This window comes from Theropithecus gelada, chromosome 7b (assembly GCF_003255815.1).
Source record: "Theropithecus gelada isolate Dixy chromosome 7b, Tgel_1.0, whole genome shotgun sequence".
NCBI classification, from domain to species: Eukaryota; Metazoa; Chordata; class Mammalia; order Primates; family Cercopithecidae; genus Theropithecus; species Theropithecus gelada.
Genome location: NC_037675.1, coordinates 75717692 through 75723262, shown reverse-complemented (window position 1 = coordinate 75723262; position 5571 = coordinate 75717692). Strand labels below are relative to the sequence as shown.

Sequence of the window (5571 nt, the reverse complement as noted above, 5' to 3'; positions counted from 1 at the left end):
CCCAGCTACTCGGGAGGCTGAGGCAGGAGAATGGCGTGAACCCGGGAGGTGGAGCTTGCAGTGAGCCGAGATCACGCCATTGCACTCTAGCCAGGGCAACAGAGAGAGACTCCATCTCAAAAATAAATAAATAAATAAACAAACATTTTATATTTTAAACTTTTTTTGTTAAAAACAGACACACACCTTCTTCTCTGAGAAAACACCAAATGGCGGATGACGCCGGTGCAGCAGGGGAGCCCGGAGGCCCCGGGGGCCCTGGGAGCCCTGGGATGGGGGACTGCGGTGGCTTCCACGGAGGCTTCGGCAGTGGCATCAGGGGCCGGGGTCGCGGCAGTGGACGGGGCCGGGGCCGAGGCCGCGGAGCTCGCAGAGGCAAGGCGGAGGATAAGGAGTGGATGTCCCTCACCAAGCTGGGCCGCTTGGTCAAGGACATGAAGTCCCTGGAGGAGATCTATGTATTCTCCCTGCCCATTAAGGAATCTGAGATCATTGACTTTTTCCTAGGTGCCTCTCTCAAGGACGAGGTTTTGAAGATTATGCCCGTCCAGAAGCAGACCCATGCCGGCCAGCGCACCAGGTTCAAGGCATTTGTTGCCATCGGGGACTACAATGGACACGGCGGTCTGGGTGTTAAGTGCTCCAAGGAGGTGGCCACTGCCATCCGCGGGGCCATCATCCTGGCCAAGCTCTCCATCGTCCCCATGTGCAGAGGCTGCTGGGGGAACAAGATTGGCAAGTCCCACACCGTCCCTTGCAAGGTGACAGGCCACTGCGGCTCCGTGCTGGTGCACCTCATCTCTGCACCCACGGACACTGGCATCGTCTCGGCGCTTGTGCTCAAGAAGCTGCTCATGATGGCTGGTATAGATGACTGCTACACCTCAGCCCGGGGCTGCACTGCCACCCTGGGCAACTTTGCCAAGGCCACCTTTGATGCCATCTCTAAGACCTACAGCTACCTGACCCCCGACCTCTGGAAGGAGACTGTGTTCACTAAGTCTCCCTATCAGGAATTCACTGACCACCTCGTCACGACCCACACCAGAGTCTCGCTGCAGCCAACCCAGACTCCAGCTGTGGCTACAACATAGGGTTTTTATACAAGAAAAATAAAGTGAATTAAGCCTGAAAAAAAAAAAAGACACAAATATACACATTAGTCTAGGCCTATACGGGGTCAAGATCATCAATATCACTGTTTCCCACCTTCCACCATCACATCTCATCCCACTGGAAGGTCTCTAGGGGCAGTAACACATCTGGGGCTGTCATCTCCTGTAATAACAATGCCTTATTCTGAAATGCTTCCTAAAGGACCTGCCTGAGGCTTTTCTTGAGGAGGTATCACTCTGATGAAATACATGGTGGTTTGCTCGGTTTGTTTCTTTTTCCTTTTCTTTTTTTCTTTTTTCTTTTCTTTTTTTCTTTTTTTTTTTTTTTTGGACACAGATTCTCAGTCTGTCACCCAGGCTGGAGTGCAGTGGCACAATCACAGCTCACTGCAGCCTCAACCTCCTGGGCTCAAGTGATCCTCCCATCTCAACCTCCCAAGTAACTGAAGCTACAGGCATGTGCCACCTTGTTGTAGAGATAGGGTCTCACTCTGTTGTCCAGGTTCTTGAACTCCTGGGCTCAAGCAATCCTCCTGCCTCAGCCTCCCAAAGTTCTGGGATCACAGGTGTGAGCCACTGCACCTGGACCTGTTTCTTTTTTCATCATAGATTTTCTTGTCAGAAAATACTGCACCATAAACATTCCTCTCTATTAAGGAAAACCTTTCATTGTCGGGGGGGTCCATGTTTCCAAGCTTTTTAAGGAGCTGGTTGAGGTCTGTAAAAGCTTCTACTAAGCCCTTCACTGTGAATTTTCTTGGAAGTTCTTTTGCTTCTGCAGTTTCCTTTTCTCTTGCCTGTTCTTCAGCTATGTGTTCCTGTTCCAGTTCCAAGAATCCCTTATTCATTGGTTCCTTAGGAACCACCTCTAGGACCTCCTCAATGGCATCCTCATCCACACCGAGGTTAAACTTGTTTGCCAATTCCAACCACAGCTATGTTGATTTTTGCAACCTTCTTATCCTTGGCAAATCCTTTGAAGTCATGAACAAACCTATTCAGTTTCTTCTTCCAGATGCCATGCAGACATGCCTTGATAACATTGCCCCAGTCTCAAGCAAGGTCCTTGATGCAGTCATAAACATTGTAATCCTTCTAGAATTACACCAGCGTCTTCTTAGTGTCTCTCTCAGTTGCAGTAATAGCCTGGGTAAAGGTCTTCCTTGGGTAGTGGATATGGTTTGGCTGTGTCTCCACCCAAATCTCATCTTGAATTGTAGCTCCCATAATTCCCATGTGTTGTGGGAGGAACCCGGTGGGAGATAATTGAATCATGGGGACAGTTTCCCCCATACTGTTCTCACAATAGTGAATAAATCTCACAAAATCTGATGGGGCCGAGCACGGTGGCTCATGCCTGTAATTCCAGTCTTGCTTGAGAGCAATGTGGCAGGTTACAAACTGAAACCCTTTGTGATCTGGAACAGGGAAAACTCCAGAGCCTTCCAGCTGATCAATAAATACATGTTGAAGCCTGGCATGGTGGTCCACACCTGTAATCCCAGTACTTTGGGAGGCCGAGGCAGGAGGATCTCTTGAGCCCAGGCGTTCAAGGCTGTAGTGAGCAATGATCATACCACTGCATTCCAGCCTGGATGACAGAGTGAGATCTTGTCTTTTAAAAAACAAACAACAAAAAACAAGCATATGCTGCCAGTGTACTTCAGGAGCAATGAAACGTCATGAATGACCCAGCTCCGCTTCCAAGGTGCACTCCTGAATTGCTATGCCAGTACAGGGAGAAGTATTGTTTGGGGAAGAACATACCTTCCAAGATTTTGCTTATTGTTGATAATGCTCCCACACGTCTGCCTTTTACTGGTGATCTTCATCCCGGTATCAGAGTGGTGATTCTGCCTTCAAAAACCACCTCTTTGATCCAACCAAAGGATCAAGGAGCTGTAGCAGCTTTTAAGCTACTACTACTTTCTACTACTGTATTAGTCCGTTTTCGCGCTGCTGGTAATGACATACCCCAGGCTGGGTAATTTATAAAGAAAGAGAGGTTTAATGGACTGACAGTTCCACGTGGCTGGGGAGGCCTCACAATCATGGTGGAAGATGCAAGTCGTATTTTACATGGCGGGAGACAAGAGAGAATGAGAACCAGGTGAAAGGGCTTTCCTCCTATAAAACCATCAGATCTTTTTTTTCTTTTTGAGACCAAGTCTCGCTCTGTTGTCCAGGCTGGAGTGCAGTGTTGTGATCTCGGCTCACTGCAACCCCCACCTCCTGGGTTCAAGCAATTCTCCTGCCTCAGCCTCCCTAGTAGCTGAGACTACAGGTGTCCACCACCACACCCAGTTAAGTTTTGTATTTTTAGTAGAGATCGGGTTTCACCATGTTGGTCAGGCTGGTCTCAAATTCCTGACCTCACATGATCTGCCTCCCAAAGTGCTGTGATTACAGGTGTGGGCCACCATGCCAGGCCTCAACATGCATTTATTGATAAGCTGGAAGATCCTGGAGCTCTCCCTGTTCCAGATCACAAAGGGTTTCAGTTTGTAACCTGCCACATTGCTCTCAAGCAAGACTGTCCTTAAAAGCCGTGAAACCTGGCATTAACTTGGCCTCTTTATAAATGAAAGTATTTTCAGGCATCCATTTTCAGAAGAGGAGGTTTCATCCATATTAAAGATTTGCTCCTGCAAGTAATTTTCCTCACAATCAGCTTATCTAGAGTTTCCAAAAATTCTTCAGCTGCCTTCACATCAGCACTTACAGACTCACCACTCACTTTCATATTATGTAACGAATAACGATTCTTGAATAGTTTCAGCCACCCAGAGCTAGCAGTAAATTCCACACTGTAGTTGGATCCAGTCTTGCCTTTCAACATCACAAACTTTGCTTTGTCAGTGAGTGCCATGTGGCTGAGAGGGATATGCTTCTGTGTCTGGTCTTCAATCCAGGTCATTAGAAATGTATCCAGATCAGATTTAGGCCCTTCTCTCATTTTTGTTCATTTCATTGCCTTCAATGAAGCAGATCCTTTAACAGCTTCCATCATTTTGTTCTTGTTCTTCAAAATCATAGCTATGGTGGAATGGACCTGCCTGCCTGATGAGCAATAACCATTGTGGATTTGCCACCTTTGTAGTCCTTAATCACTTTTAATTTTGCTTCCAGGTCAACCACTCGATGCGGCCTCTCCCTGGTGACATTAGCCATGAATTTTTTATGTGTAGGGGCCATAAAACAAAATGACCCAAGATGAAATCAAACACAGAAAAAGTGGTACAGTCAAGAGATGCGGTAAATGCAAGATGTATGTAGGAGTGTACTCTAAAATAACAGGAAGGCTGAGGCAGGAGGACCACTTGAGCACAGGAGTTCGAGGCTGCAGCGAGCTATGATTGCACCACTGTGCTCCAGCCTGGGAGACAAAGCAAGACCTTGTCTCTAAAAATAAAAATCAGGCCAGGCGCAGTGGCTCACGCCTGTAACCCCAACACTTTGGGAGACCGAGATGGGCTTTCACTCAGGAGTTTGAGACCAGCCTGGGCAAAATGGTGAAACCCCATCTCTACCAAAAATACAAAAACTAGGTAGGTGTGGTGCCTGTAATCCCACCTACTCGGGAGCGGGAGGCTGAGGCAGGAGAACCACTTGAACCTGGGAGGTGGAGGCTGCAGTGAGACAAGATTGCACCACTGCACTCCACCCTGGGCAACAAAGTGAGACTGTCTCAAAAAAAAAAAAAAAAAGATAAAAAATAAAAATGAATTAATTAAAAACATGCATTTTTCTAAAACAAATAAATAAAATAACAATTTAAAAGTGCAGCATAGGCCAGGTGCAGTGGCTCATACCTATAATCCCAGCACTTTGGGAGGCCAAGGTAGGAGGATTGCTTGAAGCCTGGAGTACAAAACCAGCCTGGCAACAAAGTGAGACCCTTGTCTCTACAAAATAAAATAAAAATTCAAAGTAAGTACACTAAATACATAACCCAGTAATATAGTTGTTAATTATCAAGTATTACGTACTACACATAATTGTGTGTGCTATATACTTTTATATGACTGGCAGCACAGATTTGTTTATACCAGCATTACCACAAACATGTGAGTAATGCATTGCACTACAATGACTTTATTTTTCTTTTTTTTTTAATTATTTAATTATTTATTTATTTATTTATTTTGAGGCAAAGTCTCTCTCTGTTGCCCAGGCTGGAGTGCAATGGCATGATCTCGGCTCACTGCAAGCTCCACCTCCCGGGTTCATGCCATTCTCCTGCCTCAGCCTCCCGAGTAGCTGGGACTACAGGCACCCACCACCACACTCGGCTAATTTTTTTGTATTTTTAGTAGAGACAGGGTTTCACCACGTTAGCCAGGCTGGTCTGGATCTCCTGACCTCGTGATCCACCTGCCTCGGCCTCCCAAAGTGTTGGAATTACAGGCATGAGCCACCGCACCAGCTTTTTTTTTTTTTTTTTTTTTTTTTTAGA

General features: G+C 46.5%; 1 pseudogene across 1 annotated transcript; it reads left to right on the top strand.

Moving 5' to 3' along the window:
- The first annotated feature begins 206 nt into the window (after positions 1 to 206).
- LOC112628952 lies at positions 207 to 1094 on the top strand (annotated as a pseudogene). Its single transcript, XR_003120508.1, has one exon. The product of XR_003120508.1 is annotated as a 40S ribosomal protein S2 pseudogene (transcript).
- Positions 1095 to 5571: the final 4477 nt, after the last annotated feature.